This window comes from Python bivittatus, unplaced genomic scaffold (assembly GCF_059951505.1).
Source record: "Python bivittatus isolate LINGU-HERP-01145 unplaced genomic scaffold, Pbiv_v1 ctg000850_np1212, whole genome shotgun sequence".
Taxonomy (NCBI): domain Eukaryota; kingdom Metazoa; phylum Chordata; class Lepidosauria; order Squamata; family Pythonidae; genus Python; species Python bivittatus.
The window spans coordinates 41,689,992-41,716,480 of record NW_028277112.1 but is presented as its reverse complement, the minus strand read 5'-3'; the positions used below and the strand labels follow the sequence as shown (position 1 = coordinate 41,716,480).

General features: G+C 37.1%; 1 protein-coding gene across 9 annotated transcripts in view; it reads right to left on the bottom strand.

Moving 5' to 3' along the window:
• KANK1 (KN motif and ankyrin repeat domains 1) overlaps positions 1-26,489 on the bottom strand; it is a 145,389-nt gene that overhangs the window by 37,725 nt on the left and 81,175 nt on the right. The gene's annotated exons all lie outside the window — the stretch shown is intronic.

The following is a 26,489-nucleotide window of genomic DNA, read 5'->3' as shown; positions in this document are numbered from 1 at the left end:
AAACCCTCTGAATCACATTTCTTAAATCTTATCAGTGACAATATAAAGCATAAACTTTCTTCTTGCTTCCTCCTCACATCCTATCCAGACCATCACATCTTCCATTTACATACAGTTATCAATAATTAACTTTCTTACAAACAAGGCATACACAATTATAAAAATCAAGCATAGTTGCAAGCATGACAGCTGTCTTTACTCCTTGCACTCCACTCATTCCTTACAATATAGATTTTACAAATAGAAGGGGAGAATGGTGCTAGCATTAACTTTAATACAGGTAGTCCCCAGTTTAAAAACAGGTTCCATTCCCAAGGACTGCCCTTAAGTTGTATTTGTATGTAAGCTGGAACAGTATTATTGTGTAATACTGTATAAGTAGAATTGTGCAGTGAACTTGAAACATTGTGTATTTAACTCAAATCATTGTGTATTTAACTCAAATTTTGCTACAATAGGCTCCATTCTTAACTATGGGTCATCTGTAACCCAGGTGTTCTTAACCTGGGGACTACCTGTATCGCTTAATGGTTCTAAAGCAGTTGTCCTTAACTGCTTCTGGGCCTTTTCCGCACAAAGGGGGGCTATCTTCCACTCTCCCTCGGACACCTCTTCGCTCAGTTTCCTTATGATAGTTAGTAGAAGCTATCCTACTAACTCAACCCCCCTCCTCCCACTGCACAAGAGGCTGCCCAGATTCAGTTGGTTCAGTAGCTCCTCCAGTCCAGCTGCCGAAGCTTCCAACTTTGGCCATTCTTGTTGGGCTCCACACCAGACAATGAGCCATGCTGTAGGCACCCACATTCCTGTAGACAGCTACTCCAATACTTGTCCCTGGGCATACTTTTCCTCCTTTTTCCCTGGGTTTATCGCTCTGTGGGTATCCTGCCAACTACGCCAATTGTTGCCGTTAATCTGTGTCTTGACACTTAATTTAGAATTTGCAGGATGGATACCAAAGAACAAGAACACTAAGGGACAGTAATAAATCTTGAAAAAGGTTTATTAAAAAATTGCCCCTGAACATACTTACAGCATCAGAAGGATATGATCCCAAACAGCCATGCGAGTCCACATGGTGGGGAAGGTTTCCATAACATGACTTATGATGAAGCTGGTAAAAAGGGGTAAATCTTATAGCCCTTTTTCTATACTCCCCTGCCCTTTGGAATCCTCATCTTGGTTCTGGGATAACCAGCAAGGGGAAATTAATGTTTGTATTTAGGTTCATTGAAGAGGAAGAGAATACAAGAGAGTAAGCAGGCACCCAATGGGGACTACACATTGAAAGGAAAGTGTTGGCTCAGGCTTCTTAGGAGACAAAAGCAAGCCTTTAGGGTGAAAGTGATCAGGGTCTTGCCAATTTCAAACAGAAGCGCCAACTGAAGATGCTAATTAAGGCCACAGAGCTGAGCTTGTTAACCTGCCCTTAGCACCTTTTAGAGAAGCTCTAGTGGAAAAAAAAGCAGTTTAGGAAGAGATAGCTTGTTTAAGCAATCCCTCCTCTTGTCATGGCCCAGGACTCAGGCTCTGAATCTGAAGAAGCTGTTCCAGCTGAACCAGTGGAATATCAGTCTCAGGAGACACCAAGTTAGGAATCACCAAGGCTGATCAAACACAGGCACCATCAGAACAGCTGGAGCAGTCAGATGATGAGGTATGGCCTCCAAGCCCTCGGACCCTGCAAGTAGAGTGGATAGCAGAGCAAAGATGCTCAATGAGACTCCTTGCGAAGCAAGAGAGTAACTATCTTAATTGAAGATAGCTGGCTGCAGCCTGATTTAAGAGGTTATCCTGACCCGTGTTTCTCAGTTGGAAACAACCATCTGATCTCCTCCCCTGGGACATTGTTCCTGTTCACAGGACTTCTGCTCTTATAAGAAACCCTGAAACTCTAATCTTTGGACTGGCTCTCAAGATTGCTGCAAATTAATAGGAGAACAGACCACCAGGAACTCCTGACCATTGCCCTATGTGGTGAAGCATACAGAGGCAAACTCTCAAATAGAAGGAACTGTATCAAGATGTCCCAAGTGCTGAACCACTGAACTGCCGATTGCAGCTCATCAGCAAAGAACTTTACAGATTTTGACTGGTCTCCTCTACTCAGAGATTTCTGGGATACCAGATCTGGACTGCAAAAATTGGATGACCATGAAAGGACAGAAAGGGTTTTCTGTATCTTTCCTCCGCCTATTGGTTACCTCTATTATTCTTATTAATTTTTTTTCCCCCAGTGCATTTTTACAGACCACATCTGATAGGGAGAAGAGTTCAAGAGGGTTTTCTGAATATTGAGCAATTCAAATCTTGTTCTTTAGCCCTTTCTTTTTATTTGCCCTCTAATCCTGACTGCTCTTAAGCCTGACTCGCAGATTCAGAGATACTGACTCATGGAAAATGAGCAAAAAGAAGCAGCAGCAACTAGACCACAATTTCCACTGAAAGGGATGGTAGAACAGTAATCACACCTATCCTGAAAGACATTGGAAAAGGAGACAATACTGTAACTTTGACGACCAGTATTGAGTAGACTGCTTCTGTTATACTCTACATTTTTCAAATAGCAAGCAGTGCTCTTCATAAAAAAAAGAATCCAAGAAATTCAGACGGCAGAAATTATCCCCTTTGCTAGTTCAAATCCAAGATTTAAGCAATCTTCAACTGCAATTTCCAGAAGACTATACTACTGGAAATTCTAGATACAGTATTGTATCACTCATACTGTTACAGGGTGCTAGGCTGGAAAAAAGGATCTAAGCCATATAGTTCAAAGACAGCATATTACAACTGTGCAAAGTTAACAGGAGCAATGGCTTTTAGGAGTCATTCTCTGTCAAAAACTAAGCAGCCATATTCTGAAGTAATAGAAGCTTCTGCACTAATTTCCAGGATGGCCCAAGTAGAGCACATTAAACTAGCCTAATTTGGAAGTTACTAATTTGGAAGGCAAGAATGACAGTGACCATGGCTTTCTGATCAGTATTTGGGACAATTGCCAAACTGCCATAGGCTGAAAAACAGTACCCTATACTGCAATCTTTTAGAGAAGATTCATTTTTTCATTATGTGTACTAAAATGTAACAAGGGTAAAAAAGGCAATCCTTGTAAGTATTTCTACTGCATATAAAATTATTTGGCCAGACAGAGTTGGAACCAATCAGAACCACCATGCAGGCAGGTAAACTCAACCAGCTGTATTTTTATTTACAATAAAAATAAGGATAGTGAACAGCTCTTTGGAGATCCTAATCTACTTCATGGAAATCAATGGTTCAGTGAGAAAGGGATGCTTAAGTAGTAGACCTGGCAAATTGTAACTGAGAGTGGAGAGAAATTATTTAGTAGAGATAATAGCTGATGGGTTTCTCCAAGGGTCCCTCAGAATATATAGCAACTTGCATATATTATTTGTTTAAAAATATATATAATTTGGTTTAAAAAAAACAGAAGCAACAAAATGGAGTCACTCTATATGTTAAAAATATCCATAACTGCTCAGAAATCCAAGTGAATTAGCTTAGTAATCTTCTAGAGAGCATCTGTGTTAAAATAAGTGGCAGAATAAATAAAAGCAATAATGTTGCAGTTATTTATTGCTGTCTACTCAACCAAGAAGATGATGTCTTGGTGTTCCCATCAAAAAACAAATGGCTGATCTTTCAAATAGGTGTGAAATAAAAGTAATGGGGGACTTTAACTATCTCACCATCTGCTAAGAAACAAGCTCTGCCAAGAATGTTCCTTTCATAAAATTCCTAATTTGTCAGCTATACTTAATTTGATACTAACCAATATGGAATACTTAACTGAAGATCTGGAAATAGTAGCAATGTCAGAAGAAAGAGAACATGAAATAATGGAATTCTTGATTTTTTGGAAACCTAAAGCTGGGAGTAAAGAAGCGCATATTTTGGATTTCAAAAAAGCAGATTTCAATATACTCTGAACTATTATAAGTAAGCAGAAGGAAAAAGGAGCTCAAGATGGGTGACATTCCTAAAAGAGAAGACAGTAAAAGCACAACTGCAAACATTCCAGAGACCAAAATTGAGATCAGCTAAAAAAGCCAACATGGCTGCCAAAAAGGCCTGTGATCTGAAAACAAAAAAAGACACATAAAGGACATAGAAAGAAGGATAAGTCATCAAGGTAAAGTACACACAGCTAGCCAGGTACTATATAAATACTGCCAGGAAAACAAAACTTCAGAATGAGCTGACTTTGGTGAAGTATGCTGAGAACAAGCAGGATTGCTTGAGAGATGCTCAACATAAAAGGCAAAGAAAAGAATGTATATTCTAGCTGCTCATAAAATGGCAAAATACTGGGTAACAAAGCAATGGCAGAAGCACTGAGTTCCTGTTTTGGCTCAGTCATCTCCAAAAGAGAGTATTTCACTAGGTCATTGTGAAAAGCAAAAGCACCATTGCTCTTGAAACTCAAAACTGACATAAACATGCTCAAGGAATACCTACTTATTTTGAATGAGTTTCAACTTCCAGAGCCAGATGAATTAAAGTAATTGCCAGGTCAGTGAGGATTTATCAAAAAGATGTCTAGCCAGAATAATCTTATCTTGTATCTTAATTAGGTATCTTCCATAGTGGATTGTAGGATTGCTGTAGATATAATTTGATTTCAGCAAAGCATTTGACAATGTACCCCATGACATTCTGACGAGCAAACTAGTTCAGTGTGGACAGCCTGACAATTAAGTAGATACATAGCTGGGTTGAAAACCAAGGTTGCTAAAAATAACTTAGGAAACAGGAGGGAAAAAAGCAAAGCTGTAGAATGAAGATATGTGACATGTTAATACCCACTAATGAACAATATTTTGGACTAATAGTTGATAAGACATTGAATAGGGATCAGTGGTGTGATATGGCTGAAAAAAAGGCAAATAAAATTTAAATTGCATCAACAGAGGTATAGCTTCCAAATCACAGGAACCAATAGTTTTCATTTCATTCTGTGGTGATAGCATAAGAATTTGTGCAGAAACACCGGAGCAGGCTTAGAGAAGGGCAACAAGAAATATCAGGCAACTAAAAACTAAATCCTATAAAGACTGAAGGAGTTGGGTATATTTAGCTGTATGAAAATATAACTGAGGGTGAATATGATAGCACTTTTTCAATACTGAGAAGGATGTTATACATAGGAATTTTAAGAACTACTGTCTATTGTTCCAGAACTCAGAAAGCAGAATAAGCTTTAAGTTATAGAAAGAGAAATTCTGATTCTATGTTAGAAAAAATGTTAGAAAAAAACTTCCTAATAGTAAGAGCAGTTCATCAGTGGAACAGAGATGTTGAGGTCTTGTTTTTACCGTAGGTGTTCAAGCAAAGGTGAGACAGCCATCTATGGGGAATGCTTCAGTTTGGATTCCTGCACTGAATAGGCGGCTGGATTCAATTGCTTAAAAAGCCCTGTCCAACTCTTACTATTCTAGAAAGATTTTACACTGGTTTTCTAAAGCAGAAGACATGCAGCAGTCAAAATATATTTCTGCCAATCCCATAAAGTCTAGACAATATATTTCTGGAATTTGCTTTTGAAATTATTCATGTTAAGAATGTTCTTGGTAAAGTTTCTTTTCTCTCAAGAAAATTAGTTCAATCATCTTACTTCTTACTGACATACTCAAATCCCCATGATGATAGCAACCTTCAGTTATTTTTCACAAAGAGTAGTTCTCTCTACTTCTGGAACATCTTTCTCCCCCAAAAGCAGAAAGAGTTTAAGTATCTCAATCAGTGAATAGTAGTCAATGAAGTTTACAGATAGCAATTACAGTTATACTTGTTTATTAACTTCATTTTGTCTAGTCCTTCCTTTACAGAGCTAACAGCAACATACATGCTTTTTAGCTTCAGTTCTTAATGAACACCTTATGTAACTGGTTAGGCAGAAAAAACATGGTTAGTGAGTGGTTCATTAAGGGATGGTATTCCTGGTCAGTGAGTGGGGATTTGAACTGGGCCGTTCCAGTCTTTGTCTAGTTGTCATAATTCATTGGACTTTCCTCCCCCTCTCCCATTCTACTGCCGTTAAGAAACATAACACATTTCCATATAACAATTAATTCCCAACTGCAACAACCAAGGCAAATATTAACACAAGAATAGCAGAGGCCAGTAGTTCAGAGCAAATATAAGAACCAGGAAAAAGATTCTAGAACAAGCCAGCTGAACAGTTCACAAATTGCACACCCCAGTTCTCACATGAAAACTTCATATTTCAAGAAAGGATAGCAAATTAATCCTGAATTCATTACCTGGCAAGAACGGTTACCAGCAAGTAAATCCACTTAACATGCAGATTCAAACCAGAACATTTAATAAATGGGCACTGATTCCCACATTCAGTCTTCTTCTGTTATACTGCATCCTTATAAAGAACTCTTGATACTCTTGGCTTTGCAAAAAATTAAGAGATAGGAAGCCCAGGACTATCTGTGCAGGGAGAAGAGAAACAAGACAGGGAGCTAGATAAGAGTTCTAAGGGAAAATAAGTCCTTTTGAATGGTGGAAATTCAAGCAGCCGTCAGGGCGCAACGCAGAAGTTTTCTCTGAATATAACAAAGCAAGCAGAATTGAGATCATAAAGAAGTAGAAAATGAGTCACAAGAAAACAATGTGACAAGGGGAATGTTTGCGTTTATTTTACTCCAAGGTGCAGAGACCAGATTATGCTCTGCTTTCTACTCTTCCAATGAGTAACATCAGATGGTGCAATACCTTTTGTAAGAAATGTCATGTTGCAGGTTAGAAGAAACAAGAAAGAACATAAACATGTTCCATTAGATGGCTTCACCACAGCCTGGCCTTTTGCTGATAAAGCAAGACCATCTTCAGATCTATAGTTAATCTGATTCAAGACTAATTTTAAACAAATATTAAATTATTTAAATCAAATAATTTAATTATTCCTGATAATACAAGCCTCTGCTTCGTGTTAGCACAAAAAACTGTTTACTGTTGAACATAAAAAAGGCAGACATGCTCTGCAAAAAAAAGAAATAGGTTGAAGCAAACCTGGATGGATGGATGGGGGCCAGCAGTTTGTCACATTTCCTAAAGTGATGTCATTCCTACATGGAAGCAGAAGATAGAAAGCACAGGACATGTAAAGGTGTTGGTGCCACCTTGGAGAAGTAATATGAAGAAAACCTACCAAAAGGGCAGTATGCCAGAGATGGGGTGTAATGGGTTGAGCAAAAGTGGAAGATCCTGTAAATCCAGCTGATAGCGAAGTCCTATCATTCTAGCAGTTAAAGAGGGCAGTTCTGAGCACAGAACTAATCTTGCAAGCTAGATATGTATATTAGATAAGCTAACCCAAGCCAGGTAGGCTTGGTCTCCCTAGGTTTTAATCAATTATATGTGATTAAATATTTACCCAGTTCCATCTGGAAAGGAAAGAAAAAAAGGTCGTAAAAGAAGGTACTGCACATGACAGAGAAACATTTGCCTATTAACATTAAGGGCATGTATTCTAACTGAAGCCACTGCTGCCTGATTAATATTATAAGCAGGCAATTTGAGGCATTAACAAGATATGTTTGTTAAATAATAACAAAATAAATAATACCTTTATTTTAAAAATCAAATACCTCTGAAGGTAGAAGAGAAAATAACTTTAAAGAACTTTTGCAAACTGTCACTCAATATTTTTCAGTAAACCAGAAAAGTTGACATCTTTCTTTGCTATTTAGGTTACTAATGTTCAGTTTACACACACTGATTCAATAAACTGATAATTTATTTGCAAAACTACATTTAAAATTTCACTGTACTGTACTGTACTGTATTTCAGGGAACACTTTATGAAACATCAGTACAATTTCCATTCATTAAGCTGTTGCGAAAGTCAAAAGTAGTTTGCTGATGAGAGGGATGTGGTTTATATAATCTGGATACCTAAGAGTATCATATAGCAAGAGAATAAACATTAGCTTAGCTAGGATTTTTCTGCTTTGTTACATAATAAGCTCCTAATGTATGACAACACAGTTCTACTGGGTACAAACTACGGAGCATTGTAGGTTATTTCACTTTTGAAAAGAAAACAAATCTATCATTTGCATCAAATTAGAGTAAAAAAAAATTCAAGAGGCAAAAAAATGAAAAGAAAATAACAGCACATTATCTAAATTTAGTTTCTGTAATCACAGTACAGTACTATTGACTTAATGTAAAATTATCATCTCCCTCAAGTGTCTGCCAGATTCCTGAAACACAGTTGCAGCACCTTAAAAATTAAATTTTAAAAAATAAGCTTAATTCCAGAACAATATATAAGGGTATTTAATTTCCTCAAGTATTATTTATTACATAGAAACACAAAATCATAGTCACAGAGTTGGAAGGAGCCATCAATGTCATCTAATCCAACCCTCTGCTCAGTGCAGGATCCACTACAGTATTTCTAGTTATACCGTCCTGTCCACAAAGAATGAGTACTCAAGGTGATTTACAGAATTAAAGAACGAGAGGCAAAAAGTTAGAAGTCTACAATTAATACTAAAACCCATTACCAATTAAAAGCAAGCAAAAAAAGTGCATCATTATAATTTGCAATTCTTAAGAGAGTGCATTCCATTACTAGGAAGCCACACCAAAAGCCCTCTTCTGCATGCCAGATATGACTCTGAAGATTTTAATACCCAAACAGGCCTGACGTAGGAAAGGGGGTCCCTCAAAATATTTAAGCTCTAAGCATTTACACTTTTGAAGACCATTCCATGATTTTTTTTCCTGTTAAATTCCCAGTCTAGACTACAGCTTTCCATCCAAGCAATAACTAGGTCCAACTCTGCTTAGCTTTTTGAGATAAGCCAATGTTGGTTGAATGGCTCCATGTCAACATCTTAAATTGTGCCTGGAAGGCACCTGGCAACCAGGACAAATCTCTCAATACAGACATTACATGATTCCCTATTATCTGCAAGATTTAGTGGCTTAGTTGCTGCATTTTGCCCCCACTGCAACTTCTGTACACTTTTCAAGTGTAGCAGGCAAAACAGGATGGAACCAAAACATGGATAACTTTAATCAAATCCAGCTGGCTTAGGAAGAGTTACAGCTGCTACACTAACCATAAATTGTGCAAACATGTTCCATGCTTCAGGTGCCCTGGAGAGTTATTCAGTGACAGACGAGGAGCAAGGAGTACTCTTAGTCTTCTGACCTGCTTAAAATGAATATTTTGTTGTCAGTCTACAGGTGCTAGTCCAAGTTACTTGCACTAGCTGTTCTCCTTTTTCTGTCTTTGTTCATATGCAATACTATAATGCATCCGCACATCAAGAAGCAAAATAAATGTGCCACAATTATAAAAAGGCCACTAGCACAGATTTTGCAGCTTCCTACAATAAAAGCAGAACATTCTTGAAAATGATAGCAGTAATGATGTAAGACAGAGGCTGCCACTTCAATTTCTTGTCCCAGTCTTCCTTTTTTCAAAACACAATTCCATTATTAGAATGTACAATGAATTGTGAAAAATCTTATTCAGAAATCTAGATGTTAAGATCAAAAAAGTTATTAGCATCACTTGAGAAACACTAATATTCACCAAGACAACAACAAAAGGTGGATGGGAAATGAGCCATTTCAACTGCACAAAGTAAGTGCAAACAAGCCTTGCTTTTTCTCATGCATTATGAGGACGTGGTGGTGCAGGGCTTAATGACGCTGGAGTTTACCAGTCAGAAATGGTCAGCACTCCAGCGGTTTGGGCCCGGCTCCACGTGACGGGGTAAGCTCCCATCACTCGTCCCAGCTTCTGCCAACCTAGCAGTTTGAAAGCATTTCCATCTGCAAGTAGATAAATAGGTACTCCCATTTCAGTGGGAGGAACCGACGGCACTGTGTGGGGCCAGAAACCAGTGCTGGACCCAACTCTGGATGCAACTGACGCGAGTGGCAAGAAAACCAATCAACGCGAGCGGTGAGAAAAAGACCTATGGAGGAGGAAGAAGCCCGGATGTGCTGTGACTCCCTAGCAATCACTGCTGGCCACATAGTATAGCGTGTCATTGTTAGATGTAAGTTAGAGATAACTGTATACTTTGTGAGCCGCCCAGAGTTCCCATTGAGAGAGATGGGCGGAGAATAAATCCAATGTAATGTAATGTAATGATGCACACAGTGCCAAAGTGGGCATGATTAAAGTGTGCATCATTTTAAAAGGGGCTCCCACATTTACTGTCTATCTGACTTTCACATTAAGTATCATGAATTATTATCATGCTTGGGCACATAGTCAACCAGGTGTTTAGACTGGATTTGGCATTTTTATCCACCTATCGAGTCCTTCCCAAGGACCTGGGATAGGCAGATGTTGTTATATGATGGTGTTAAAGGTATTATTGCAGGATATAAGCTGTTATAAGTAAAGCTGCCTTTTGCAATTGACCGATGGTGATTTTGTCAATGCTGATGGTGTTTAAGTGGTGCTTCAGATGTTTTGGGATTGCAGCTAAGGTGCCTATAACTATTGGTATTATCTTTGCTTTCTTTTGCCATAGTTGTTCTACTTCTATTTGCAGGTTGTTATATTTTGTGATTTTCTCCAGTTCTTTCTCTTCTATTCTGCTGTCTCCAGGTATTATAATGTCCACTATCCAGACTTTTTTGTCTTTCTTATCAACCATTAAGTCTGGGGTGTTATGTGGCAAGCGCTTGTCTGTTTGAATTCTAAAGTCCCAGAGCACTTTAGCGTCTTCATTTTCTATTACTTGGTCTGTTTTGTGGTCCGACCAGTTTTTGCTTGCAGGCAAATGGTATTTCTTGCAGATATTCCAATGCACCATTATTGCTACAGTGGTACCTCGGTTCACGAACTTAATTCGTTCCACAACTCTGGTCGCGAACCGAATTGGTCGTGAACCAAATCAAATTTTCCCATAAGGTTCAATCAATGTAAATACGGTTAATCTGTTCTGACCCCTATGAATGTGGTCACCAACCGATTTTGGTCGCCAACCGAATCAAATTTTCCCATAAGGTTCAATGTAAATACGGTTAATCCGTTCTGAACCATATGTATTTTTTTTAAACCACAAAAATATGAAACAAAATACAGTACAGTATGAAGAGAGAGAACACTAACCTTGCTTGAGGTGACTTTTGGCATGGAAGACAGGAAGGCGGGTGGGGAGGCGGTTATTGTTTGAAGGGAGAGTCCCCCTCCAAAAGGACATCGGGGAGATCTCCTTCAGGGGTTTCCTCTCTTCTTTGTCTCTTAGCTGCAGGCTGAGTTTTGGCGAAAAATCTGTCTAATGTCACTTGTTTTTTCCTGCGCTGCATAACCCTCCAGAAGAGTCCTGTTTCATTGCAGTTGAACACTTGATGAGCGACATATCCTTCCGCCTTCATGAATTCCGCGAATTCTTTCTTATGCGTTTCTGCAGCAGCCTTGTCAGAACTGGAAGCCTCACCATGTCTTGTCACACTGTGGATGCCACTTCTCTTGCGGAATTTACCAAACCAGCTTCTGCTGGCTTTAAATTCTTCACTTGTTGTGCTTGTAGAGGGTTTTTTTTTGCAGTAAATCACTGTGCAATTTCCTGGCTTTTTCACAGATCATAGCTTCCCTAACGCTATCACCTGCCAGCTGTTTCTCATTCAACCACACTAACAAAAGTTCTTCCACCTCTTCCAGCACTTGTGTCCTCTGCTTGGTTAACATCGTTACTCCTTTTGCCACATCAGCTCCTTTGATGGCATCTTTATTCTTCAAAATAGTCGAGATTGTCGACTTCGCCATCTTGTACTCCGAGCCCAGATCAGTCACGCGAATAACACGGTCATGCTTTTCTACAATTTCCTTCTTCAATTCATTGGCTATTTTCTTCAAAACCTTATTCTTACCATTCCTGCTCTGCACTTGCTTTTTACCACCATGCTTGCTCTGCACTTTCTTTGGAGCCATGCTAAAAAGCACACCAAAAAGCTTCACAGCCAGTGTCTGTCTGTGACTGCGATCTCGCCTACAGGAAGCCACGACCACGTGTCACAGCAGGGAAGATGGCCACGGGTCATGTTCGTCGCCTGGTGCGGAGTTTGCGAACGGAAGCAAAATTTTGCGAACAGTGCTGGTCGTGAACTGAATTGTTCGTGAACAGAAGTGTTTGTGAACCGAGGTAGCACTGTACTTTGTCATGCCATTGTTTTAGTCAGTCTGTGTGATCTTCTTGCAGCAGCTAACTAGGTGGTCCGCTGTTCCTTCAGTTTCTTTGCAGAGACAGCATTTGTTCTTAAGGCTTGGTCTTGTGCAGCAGAATTAGCTCCTCTGTCTCTTTCTTCAACTTTCCTGTTCTCAGCCATTGCCAGTTGTTATTTCATATCAACAACATAGAAATACTTTATGTTGTAGGTAGAAATCAAAAGTCCTTCAGGTATTCAGAACTATATTTTTTATCTTCTCTTATCACTAGCTGAGCTTACTCAGAGTAGTAGCTCAGCATCATTTAAAGAAACACAAATTCCTTGTTTGTGTCATTATACAATCTTTCTGAATGTGTAAGTTAATCCTTTCCAAGCCAGTATCAGCAAATGTGGTAGATCTATACATCACCACAACTGGAGGCATCATGTTATAGACAGTCATTATAGACACAGTTTCCGACCACACACAGGCCTGTAGCAAGCTAGTATCAGAAGTCGAACAAGAACCACTTACACCTGAGCATTCATATGTGAATGGATCCTGGACTAGTGAACAGGGAGAAATTCAAAGTTGTAGTAGCATAACTTCTGTATTCTTTATCAAATGACCATAAAATACTAAAGAAGGAATGAACAATTAGCATTTAAACACTCATAACTAATGGATACAGAAACAAAGACTCTCTGAAAAATTTCCAGCCCTCATTCCATGCTAAGAATACCCATTTAATATATAGTCCAAATTTTTAATGAAATAGCCTGCAAACAGAAAAGCTGGAAACTATTAAATTCTAAAGCTTAAGCTAAAAAAAAATTAATCTGATTTTTTAAAAATCTGGTTTAAATCAAGAAAATCTGATTTTGTTTTTAAATTTGTGTCTGATTGTGATAGTCACTACAGATAATCTCTCAAACAAGCTGCATATGTAGTCTCTTTATTCTTTGCAGAAAGAGTTCCAAAAGTAAAATATCAAAAGGTGTCTCTCACCTTGATTTGTAAAATGACACTAATTAATACACCTACATACTTTTGGAATCTTTACAAACTGAAAGGCGTGTACTGTATATTTGCAATTCAGCGCCTATTCCCAGGGTTACCATATAAGCAGCCAGAAAGTACAAATGGCAATGAGAGGAACAGCAGACTGAGGCGAACAGAGAATAATTCATTTCACACTCAGGTACATGAAACTGCAAGAAATATTTTGAAACCATTCAGTTTATCAATATTTGAACCTGATTCCCTTAAGAAAATGTTGATTTTTTATTTCATGCAAGCATAATCTCTTAAATTAAATTGTGACAGTTTCTTTAGTGATTGGAAAAACATAGTTTAGTTAAAGGAAAACACTAGCATATAATTATTTCTGTATGAAATTATGTCAGTGCAGTTTTTCACTATATGAGACACCTCTAAGGGGATTTATGAAGTAACCTCTATATTCATTATGGCACATTTTTCAGTTTGACTTGAAAATGCACCAGAGGATAGTGAATGGACTTAAAATATAACTGGATATAAAATATAACATGCCCTACATTTTACTACATGTCTCTTATATCTTTGCTTTTGTATTTTAATGCTAGGAATAGCTCTACACCACCGCCACTATCCAATTTGTAAGTATGACTTAGGTGCCCATTTAGGAATGTTAACAGCATTCTTTTAGATGCTTCTTCAGATGTTCATGACCTGCCTTCTCTTGACCTAAGTTCAGAATGTCTTAGAAAGCAATTTTGCCAATATTTATATAGCCATCCCATGGAACATCTGAGGGAGCTCTTCTGTGGATCTCTTCAATGAACTTTATGGTTAGAAAAGATCCATCAGTGCTTTGCTTGCAGTTAGTAATTAAATGCCACATAATTAGTTTCAGGAATGTTATTACTGAATAGCTTTTTAAATTTAATATATTGCTTTGTTTGCCTCTTTAAACTACAGTAGGAATTCAGATTGCAGGAAACAAAAATTTCAGGACAGCAGTTATTTTCTGTGATTTTCAGGGATTCAAAACCTATATACTGGAAAAGTTCAAACTGTACTTTAGAGATTTTTAAAGCAATTTTATTTTATTTGTTTTATTGCTCGGGGAGGGGGATGACTTTGAGGGAACGTTGTCTACAAAGTCATCCATAAAGTAATAAATACATAATGTGCACAGTTCAGAAGTCATAAATCCAGCAAAATTCTTATGTTATTACATGAGAGAAAGCTTGCTTCTACACATATACTGTATATCCTTATCTAAATCAGCTTGAAAAAAACAGTGAAATAACTTAAACCTGGGGGCATTTTGGTGTCAGTTGTTGCATTCTTGGAGGAAACATTCTAGCCATTTGTAGACACAGACTAAAGCAAAATTGAATGAGCCAAACACTTGGGGCAGTAAATTGTCTAAATGTTGAGTGGCAGTATTAATGCATAAATATCTGGCCTTCACAATCCTAAACAAAGACAGATGTCTCCAAAATAGTGCTCATGAGGTACAGTTTATATAAATCTCCTTTGATGCCCACCAGTTTCTCTGTCTGTGCTGAGATACTTTTGATTTGAAAAAAAAAAAAGAGAAAGGGAAACTGACGTATTGCAAAGCAAAATTTCAGCTATCAGCATCATCTTTGCCAAAACTGCCCCTGGGACCTGCATAACCAGATCAACCTGTAAGGCTGCCAAGAATAAGGTGGGGAAAAACTAAGTATCTTCTAAAATAAGGGATGGGAAATATGTAGCCCTCCAGATGTTGTTGTTGAACAACTTCCATCAACCCACACCAATGGCAATGGAAACACGAGATAAAAATTGCAGCTAAGCAAAATATGAAGTGCTCCAACCCCAACCCACACTGCTTTAAATGAACATTCTTCTGAATGTACGATCCTACTATAATACACATTTAATAGCAGCAATGAAGTATTTGGAATCAGAAGCAGAATTTGAAATTCCAAAGTAGACCGAAACACAAGTAGCCACTGTAACATAAAGGTGGGCAACACTTGAAAGAGCTTCTACCACTGCAGACCTTACTGCCCTACTGGAGGGCAGCAATACAACAGGAATGTTTATTACTGAGGATGTACAATTTGTTTATGGACAGGATAAAAATATCAGTCATCTCCCACTCCTCCTTCCCCTCCTCCTCCTGCCCCTAACATGCTTATTACCCTTAAGATGATCATGTGGTCAACTGAGAAAATGCTACCTCATATCTCTATTACTGAATAGAGGTAATTATCTTCAAATCCCCTGAGCATCAAGAACTTCAGCTACCTAGTATTGCTGCAGATATAGTTACAGTATAACTTATCAGAGAAATTTACCCCAGTTCCCCACAATCTCTTCCAGCTAGCTCAAGTACTCTGTACCATTACCAGACTTTTATAATACCATCCTCAGCATCCAAAAGCCTGATTCACATAAGCAAAAAGCTATGATGTGATCTGGTTTTGATTTAGGATATTATGTGAACCCAACAACTATAAATCATGATTTATAACTGAGTGCATTGTCTAAACCATCCAACTAGTTTATTCAAAAATTGAATAAATCCACAGTTAAAGATATTGTGGCTTAGCATGACTGTGAACACAAGTCAAATGAAAACAACACAATGAACAAGGAAGTGAAAATCTCTGGGATAGAGCAAATCAACTGGTAAAGCATGTTCCTAAGATGAGTGTATTACCCTGGAAAAAGGTGGCATAGCTTGCCAGTCTCTAACTGGTGGAGACAGTACCATGCATGGCATTGTCATATCAAAAGAACTGGAGCAACTGTTTGTGTATAAATCTGCTAAGAAGCAATATTTGCAAATTGCTCAGAAAAAAATGGAAACCATAAAGGGCATTGGTAAAAATCCTGATTCCTGTCCAACATCACAGTGATTGGGATAGAGACAGGGTGATATATGCCAGGGTGTGGTTGCTGAAAGTTAGAACAAAGCCAAACAAGCTAAAAAGAGATGTGACTGGTCAATACTGCTCACCTGAGGACTATTGTGAGTAACCCTGGATGAGATCCACCTAGTTGGGACAGAGCAGTCCCTGATTCTTCCTTGGGGAAATAAGCTGTAAAGAGGAATTTTCTGGAGAAGGGTCTGGGGAAAAGTACACCTTGAGCCAAAGCAATCTTAAGGGTCCTATTAACAACATGTAACATCTAACAGATAAGGCCAAAGTTTTCACATAAACTGAATTAACTGACACATTGGAACTCCTGTGGGCATTTGCAATTGACTGTGCTGAATCAACAGTTTGAGTGAGTGAGTGAGTGAGTGAGTGAGTGAGTGAGTGAGTGAGTGAGTGAATGAGATCGTGTTGACTGGGACAGTTGCAGCCATGAGAGCATGTTATTTGATCCCATGGATTGAGAAGAACAGAGGGGGAGGGGAAACAGTGGTTACAGCAAATGGCCCCTCAATATGGCATTTACAGTCAAGAATTCCAGTGACCAGATGCTGAGCATGTTACAGCTAGCAGGCAGATGTGTTTGATGAGCATAAGTGTGAGACAAGCATATTTTGCATCAAGTGAAAATGTAACAGAACAGCAACACTTTGGATTCTAAGGAGAATAAAAATGTTATTGGGTTCAGGAAATCCTGGAACAGTGAAAGAAAATATAAGGGAACAAACAAGAAATTTAACAAGCATAAGACATATGATAAATATGTGATATGGTCATTGTGTGCCAACAGCCTAAAAAGGATAACCTTCTTTCAAAGAACAGTGACAGTATTATAAATTTACAAATTAAGAATGTGAATTTTTTTATAATAACTTTATTAGATTTTTAAGCAAAAAAGATAAAAGCTAACAGAAACTAATATTTAAGATGAAGAAAAGAAAAGAAAAGAAAAGAAAAGAAAAGAAAAGAAAAGAAAAGAAAAAGAAGGAAGGCAGGCAGGCAGGCAGGCAGGCAGGCAAAAGCACAGAAAATGACTTCCAATTTTCTTTTACAACAGTTACAGTATAAGTACAAAATTAAACTGAATACTTAACTCTATGGTTACAACATAACTTTCATTTTTTCTATCAACTATTTTTTTCTAATCATCAAACCCATATAGCATAATTTCATTTTTTTCTGTTTCCTGCAAAAAGTCCAAAAGGGGTTTTCAATCAACATTAAACTTTATCAGTGTCTTTTCTCTAATCTAGGCTGTCAGTTTAGCCATCTGAGCAAGCACCATCCACTTTTCCATTGTGGGTAATATAAAATCTTTCCACTGTTGTACATATAAAAGTATTACTGCTGTTATATATAAAACAAAGTTCTGTGTTTTCCAACTTTTTGTCAATCAGTTCCAGAAGAAACATCTCTGACTTCAGTTTTATATTAATCTTTAAAATTTCTGAATTAATGTATATATTTGAGTCAAAAATGTTTTAGCTTTTTTACAAGTCCACCAAGCATGATAAAAAGTTCCCTCTTGTTGTTCACATTTCCAACATAATTTTTTGAAGTACCTTTATACATTTTAGACAGTTTTTCCAGTGACAAATAATGATACATTATTTTATAAAAATTCTCTTTGAGATTATAACATAATGTAAATTTCAGTCTTTTCATCCACATATTCTCCCATTGTTCCATTTGTATGTTATAAGCAAAATTTTTAGCCATTTTATCGTACATAAGAATGTGAATTCTTAAGTAAAAATCAAGTCTAACTGAAAAAAAATTATCCTTGAAAGGAAAAATTTCCTTTTGGGGGTTCAACAGATCTCACAGGGCTTTGAATAGCATTGTACTTAGCAGCAGCTCCATAAAGGAGTCAGTGTAGCTCAGTAAAATACATGTTTGAGTTAAAGAGGCATTAAGTAGGAGGTGAGAGTTCTTTAGTTCTGCTTCTTTCTTTCTTCAATAAATATTAGTATTCTGAAATTCCTGGATTTTTCTGAGCTTGCCCGAATGGTTCCTTTTTGCCTAAGAGATGAAGTCTGACAGTTCATTTCAGCAACTGCTATGATTCAAGAACAAAGTTCAAAGCCTCTTACATTTCATTATTTCCCTACCCAATGTAAGAGACTTCTTAGCCCCCACTTCTGGCTCACCTTCATCTGTTGCTTATTTTTGTAACTGCCATATTTGCTATCATGATATTTCTCACAGACAGTGTGAGAACTAACTCCCACATGCCAGATCTGAAGCACCTTTACTTCACTCCTCTACTATTATCATCATTTTAGAAAAACAATAACAAATCTATGTCATTTCTTTTCAGGTGGTATAATAATTTTTTAAAAAATATATACGATACAGATAAATTTCCATGCTAGTGTCTGTAATTGATATTCTTGCCAGAATAGACAAGATTCAACTTATAATTTCTTTAAATGCTGAGAAAGTCTGTGATGTGGTTTCTTGGACGCTTCAGAGGGAATTTTTAATTTATTTTGGCTGTCCTCAAAGTCTTAGGCTTTGATTTGATATGATTTATTAAACCTTTAAATAATGATGAACATTATGTCCTCTCCTTGATTAAATTAATATCAGAATATCAGGGTATATGCCAAGAGTGACCCTTTTCTCCCTTTTTACAAAAACTGACTTTAGAACTTTCTGCTGTGTGATTAGAAATTCTGAAAACATTATTGGAATTACAGTGGTTGGTGCAAAGCATAAAGTTTTAATCTATTCTGATAGTATTTCATGTTAGTAGCTTTGGCATATAGGTATTTGGAGGATTTCTTTTTCCAACCAGATTCAGCCCATCTGAGGTGTTTCTCAGTTTAAAGTGTTAATAAAAATCCTCTCTTCAAAATTATACAGGAAAAAAACTTTTAAAATGTTATTATGCTAAACTATTTCAATTAATGAACAAAAGAAAATATAGCTACGTCTAACAATATTAACAATACAATACAATTTCAGAATTATTAATTATGAGATAATAAAAAATTGGGGAAAAGGGCCCCATGGAAAATTGTTATAAAGAACTTGAAAACATTTGAGTATATAAAATTGAAATATAAACTGTAAAAATTGAAATATAAATTTTCCTAACTATAAAGGGGTTAAGATGAAAGATGACTAGACAACTGCATCAATAATTGTTGAGTAATTCATGGGCTATGAAGAGGCTCAGAATTCCAAATATTTCAAACACTCCACAGTATATCTATTCACTTTCTTTGGGAAAGGTAACCTGGAGAGGATTATACAAAAATTGTGATTTCAGGCAAAGGCACAGGTTGGTGGCATAATGTATCAAATTCAATGCCTATTCTGTCTTCCTCTGGCGCTAACATCTTGACCAGTCTTGTCCATTTCCAGATGCTGGGCACAGGTTCTCCTCTTTCATAGAACACCAATATACTTAGCAATGAGCAAACTGACCTGGTTTGGTTAGCAGGAGATGTATACAAATAGCCACAGATAAGCCAAACACTACAGGTAATATCAATTACCTGGAGCTTTTCAACTATTCTGTATATTAATAAAAAGGAAACCATTATAATTTTTGCAAGCCACATAGTGCTGCTAGACAGCTTAAAAGCAATACTCCTAATTCATTCTCTGCCAGCGTGCCTGAACCAAGTGCACATGATTTCTCTTATACTCCCATTCTCTCTCCACATCCCCAAAAGGCACTTTCAAACAGCAATGTCTCAGTTTGGAACAAGGTAGCACACTATTCCTGCTACTAGGAAGAGAAAGGGAAAAAGCACTCCTTCTACCTTTCCATAAAGCTGCTTTACTTCCATCATGAAATACTCATTCTTTACCTCTAGATGTGATGAGCCATTAAGTCCATCGTCCATGACCACTAGTCATGCTACCTGGAAATTACTAGAGTTACAGTCCAACACATTCAGAGACATCAGGTTGGGAACAGTGGTCTAAATAGATAATTATCATAAAATCATAGAGTTGGAAGGATCTCAGTGGTAATTTAGTCCAATTCCCTGTTCAGTGCAGTATTATGAAGAATTAGATGGCAGAATTATAGACCCAGGGTAGTAGAAATAAAATCATAAGGCAGAAAATTTAACACAGTAAATGATGAACATTTTTATGCAGAATTTTTCAAAATTATATCTCACTTGCAGTTGGAAGGGATATATCAGAACTCTGTTATTTATATATTAGAATTCTCAACCACTGCAATCATACAACTCTCAGTGGTGTATAGAAAACAAACGTAAAAAAGTCCACAGTATAATAACAAATGCAATACAGATACAAAAATTAAAACCAACAACTTAATTAGAGCAATAAACATTTGTTGTTCACTCAGCTAATTTAAAAAGCCCTCTAGAAAAGGGCTTGCTTAACTTGCTTCCAGAAGGCCAGTAATGTTCAGCTAATCTCACTTCCAGGGGCTGTTCCATAATATGGAAGCCATAGAGAGAAGCAACTTTTCCTGATCCCAGCCTCCCAATGATTCAAAGTAATGGGGAACTATGAAGACTTTTTGCTGAACTGTTTTTATCAGGCAGGTCAGCGCCTGGTAACGGAAAGAGACATTTGAGAAAGGTACCTTGGTGCCAAGCCATATAAAGCTTTACAGGTTAAAACCAGCACTACTGAAACCTACTGGCAAGCATTGCAGGGCTTGCAGTACAGGTGTAATGTGTTTCTGGCATCTAGTGCAAGTTAGCATTCAGGGCACTGCATTTTGATCCAAAGGCAGTCCCACGTAAAGCACCTTCAGGGTGGTGATAAGAACCTACGTTACTATCCCAAAATCCTCCCACTGCAGGTAAGGCTGCAACTGGTGCACCAGCTGAAGTTACACAAAGGCACTTCTGGCCATTGCATCTGCCTGCCCATCTAGCAGTTGTCCAGAAAGTCTCACAAATTTAGGGCCTGCTCCCTCAGGGACAGTGCCATGTCCTTGGGAGATAACACCTGAACAACACAGAATGTTGTTTTTTTAAAAAAATAATTTTTATTAAAGATTTTTTTCAAGCAATAAAAGACAAATCTAAAAGAAAAAATAGAGAAATAGGACAGAAAGAGAGAAAGATAATGCAAAAAAAAAAGGTAAAAAAGAATGACTAAGAGAACAAAAGTCAGAAAAATAAGTGACTTCTGACCTTCTTTGCAACAGAAATTAACCAATTTATTATCCAATCTCCCTCCTTAATATTACAAAAATCTCTTCAGCCCCTTGTTTAGTTCCTTTTCAATCATCAAATCCATAAATCATCACTCTTCTCTGTTTTCAGCAAAAATGCAACATAGAACCTTGCTGAATGAGCAGCAACTCTGACTTGCTTGGTTTCAACCTTATCCTGTTTCTTCCAACTCAGATCCCAATGGATTCCAGCACTTACACAAAATTTTGACCACATCACTGGACCAGCGCAGGGTGGTAATAGAGTAGGGTCACCCCAAATTAACAGATGACCTTTCTCTAGTGGCTTCAGGTAAATGTTTAAAAGTAGTGAGAAGAGAATCAAGCCCCGCTGCACTCAACCTGTAAAAGACCAGACCTGGGCTGGTCTGTCTTTACCTACAAGCATTGACTGAAATTACCGACTAGGAAAGAATGGAACCACTGGAGGACAGTGCTACCAACCCTTAATTCCCAAAGATGGTTCAGAAAGATACCATGGTCAACGGAATCAAAGGCAGCTGAGAGGATTAATAGGAGTGGAAGGGGTACACTCCTCCATCTAGATCCTGCCCAGGCCTGAATCCCTCTTAAAAATGGTCCCAATAATCTGCTTCCTCTAGGATGCTCTGAAATTGCCTTCCTACCATGACCTCAACACTGTTTCCTAGAAAGGGAAGCCCAGAGACATAGCAAAAGTTGTCTGATACCACTAGATCTAATGTCTCTCTTTCAGGATGTACTGATGACTTTTAAAATCACACACACCTTCATGAAAGAAGTAATGAAATTCTGATCTATATCACTTCAGGTAAATCTACTTTGAACATTCTTCTGTGTACTCCACTCTCTCCACTTGATATAAGACAGACACAAATCAAGAGTGAGGAGCAATTCTTTTAAATATGTTTGTGTTGAAAGCAGTAAACTGAAAAAGAAGGAACCCTACATAGAACTAAATTGCCCACAATATTGAGATGACTGAAATATACCTCAATTTATGTTATAAAATCCAAAATCCAACTAGAATTAGATTGTATATCCATGCAGAATTTAAATACTCAGATAATAGAATTTCTCATGTCTCTGGAGAGAAAGAGCCTGCCCCTCCCCACTATTAGCAAGTTTCATTCAGCTAAACTTCTGAATAGATAGCTCATTGTGTTAATGATCTCATATGCAAAATGGACAAAGATTCTTTAATATTGTTTAAAACAGAGCAATATCATTGTTTATACAGTTTATTAATCAAGAGCTTTACAGAATACAAAAAATCTTTACAGCAAAGCTGAAAAAGCACAGGGCCTATTGAGCAAACATATATGAAATCTCCAACCTCATAAAACTTATATATAAAGCTTTCTTGACCAACTGAGCTTTTGATGCTTACACTTTCTCAGAGCCACGTATTACCTTATAGTGTTCAACAGATACATGAAAAGTATTTTATATTTCTACAGTGCTTTCACAGATATGAAAAATCATACAGAATTGTTAACCTACAGATTCCAATCAGTATTCTGTACAAAAATACACAAAAAGAACAAAGAAATCCACCTCAAACATGTAATTAAAGATTCGGCACTCACCATTAGCACCACAATATTGGAATGTTCCTTCAAATAACTTACATCTAGACGTGTGTTTGAAGACTACCAAATTCTGAAATCAGCACATTCCAGCAGTGAAATCGATAAACAAACATTCTGGTCATTTTCTGCTCCCTGATGGATTCTGAGGGGAAGCCTTCATCTCTTTAGTTTGACTTTCCACTCCTTGATCACGAAGCAATTAAGAAACCTGTTTCAATGCTCTCAACGCCCAATTATTATTACAAGACCAAACTCCTTTACCCAGCAGAGAGATGTAATAACACTAGACGTGGCGGGGAATCCAATGCTATTATGAAACGCTCAAGATTTAGACAAACAGGCATATGAAAACTAAGTTCAACACGTTAGAACGAAGGACGTAAGTGTGTACAGAATAAAACAAGTCCCAACAGTCCCTAAGCAAAAGCATGCTGTGAAACTTTTCATTTAAGTTTCATTTAAAGTCACTCCCAATGAGTAATGGGCCAATTTGAATTACACACAGGCCTAGAAACTTGGACACACCATTTAATTCCTTAGTTATAATATACTTGTCTGTAGCAAAACAGAGTTTCACAGCAGAAAGAAAGAAAAAGAAGCTAATTGTAACAGAGCTAAAATATCCTGCCTACATTTTACACAAAAGCCAATCATATCTACACAAGCTAAGTGTGACTGAAATGCTAGATGAAACCTTAAATCATGATAGGCAATGCATGCACAACTGTAAAGTAATATTTATATTAGCAGTTATTATAGAATGTTTACAGTATATCCACATTTTAAAAATCTCTAACTGAATGAAAAAAATTACATGATTACCATGAAAATACCAGTGCAAAATTGATACATATGTTGGAATCACATTTACCCCTTAAACAGTAGAATTTCCCTTTGTTTACTACTAGATGAATGATTGCAAGAGAAGTTGTCAGACTTTCTATCACTGGACAATAAAGAAACATATTTTTAAACCAGAAATTTATAACCACAAATTCCATGCTTGATAATTTTGCCGCCAACAGAAAGACTGCTTCCATATGATTCTCATCCTTTGGAACAGAGTACCAAAACTTAAAGCAACTTCTATAGTTACAACATTCAAGTTCTCTTTTTTTGAACAAAATTTGATTCCTAGGATCTTTCAAATTATTCCAATATCTTATAAATGTCCTAAAGCGGATTATTTACTTAGCTTATTATTTATTTGATTTATACCTTGCCTTTCTACCCAGATGGCAGAGTCCTTAGAATTCTTAAAGGTTTTATTTGGTTTTACATTTTTAATTGAACGCTGACACATCTAATAATCTTATTACACTAGTTTAAATCAATTCCAATAGTAAGTCAGTTACAAATATTCATAAATAAAGGGATTAGGAAAAAATAATGCAATATATATCATGGGTTTTAAATACTGCAGGAAAAAATATTTAAGTAACTGGATTTTCTGGATAAAATCATATTGTAGCAGAAACTGTTAAGTCCATTTCTGGGTTATGAGACACATGTATTTCTGGGCTAAATTCAAATTTTAAATTTAAGCCCACTTTTTAAATTTTCAAATAGTTTGAGTCCATGTTACCTGAGGAAGTTTCTTCCCCTTAATTTACTTACCAGGGACTCTGCCTAGATGCCCTTCCTATGACTGGAGGCTTAAAACAGAGGCTTAAAACCACACAGTTATTCTCAAAGAGTGAATAAAAGTACAGTATGTAAGTGAACATTGGTTATTGAGACTACCATTCTTCAAGTTAGTATCATGTATATCAGGACTGCAACTCCGATCATTAACTACTGGAAGGATTTATGATCACATACGATGAAAATTAAATATGGATTCTCAACAGATCAGCAAGATATTGGGTTGGGGAAAGCAGACATAGACTCTGTTTCCTGGCCCTCTAAACTCATGCAAATATATCCCGAAGAGAACTGTAGCCTTGTAAAAGGCTGATCTCACCAGTGGAAAGGAGAACATAGTAACAAAGGAATTTCTAGCAACTCAGAATTGTATAGGGCTGGCAGAAATGTTATCCTTTGGGCAAAGTTAGAATAAAGTCAAAATGCTTCATCCTTAATGTTTTTCACTACTTTGCAGATATACAGTGGGGCAAAAAAGTATTTAGTCAGCCACCAATTGTGCAAATTCTCCCACTTAAAAAGATGAGAGAGGCCTGTAATTTTCATCATAGGTATATGAGAGACAAAATGGGGGAAAAAAATCCAGAGAATCACATTGTCTGATTTTTAAAGAATTTATTTGCAAATCATGGTGGAAAATAAGTATTTGGTCAATATCAAAAGTTCATCTCAATACTTTGTTATATATCCTTTGTTGGCAATGACAGAGGTCAAACGTTTTCTGTAAGTCTTCACAAGGTTTTCACACAGTTTGCATAGCCATAATTAACTATCAGCTTGATACCCAATGGTGGCCACCATTAAGGATTCACTGGCCGCACCTAGCCAATGTAATTGTTTGTTACTTATAAAAAGAGTATGCATAAAATGAATGAATGAAATGAACCGGTATACAATAGCCCAACAGCTGATTATTTCACTATTGTAAAGAACACGTGAGACCAGCCATTTGTGCCAATGGTTGTTTTAGACTTTCTGGTTTTCTATAAGAAAATGACCAGTCCTCTTTAAATGAAGAACTGACATGCTGGCTGGGGAATTCTGCGAGTTGAAGTCCACATATCTTAAAGTTGCCAAGTTTGAAAAACACTGCTCTATACAGTATGCTAATTATTTCCTCCTCTCTCACTTAAACCACATACTTTCTTGTTCTGCTTCCTCAAGGTTTGCATAGCCATAATTAACTATCAGCTTGATACCCAATGGTGGCCACCATTAAGGATTCACTGGCCGCACCTAGCCAATGTAATTGTTTGTTACTTATAAAAAGAGCCTAAAGGTTTTAGGGATTGTAAAAACACATACTACTGAGCCTGCCAGCAGTCCTTTGTTCTAAGGAAAACTATATAAACTTAAAAAGGAATAGAGAAAAGAGAAGGCAAGTATGTTTAGCAGTTAATTCAAAAAGTGTCACAAATATTATAATGGACAGATGGAATGAAATCAGTTGACATGGTTCTGGAGGCAGGCCAACACAGATGGTCTTACTGTAAGATCTACTCACACATTAGTGAGGACATCTTTGCAACTTAAGGAACATTCTAAAGGCACAATCCTTAGTTTGACATGATTAATCCGTCTATTACTCTTCAGTTTATGTGAACAAAGCTATCCCATTAATTCTTTCAACTGTAGGATGAGTAGAACATGGAAGAATAAAAGGCATTCCATTTTGCATATATACAAATAGCTGTCTATTAGGGCAGCCTCCTCCAAACTGGTGCCATATACAATGCACTGTATCTACCCATTTTAGCTATAAAAGTTCCCATAATAAAAATATAAGTTTCATATCTCTAAGGACTGAAATCCCCATTTTTTTTTTTTTTTGGTAAAACAGAAAACTGCAGTCAACAAAAATGCAATTTGCACCCCAAATTAATATGAAGCAGTTATGCAAGGGCCACCCAAGCACAGACATTCTTAAAGTGGGAATTGCAGGATGAAGATTTTATGTTAATATTTCCAAAACTGAAGGTGTGCACACAGGCCCAGATAAATCCATGTTT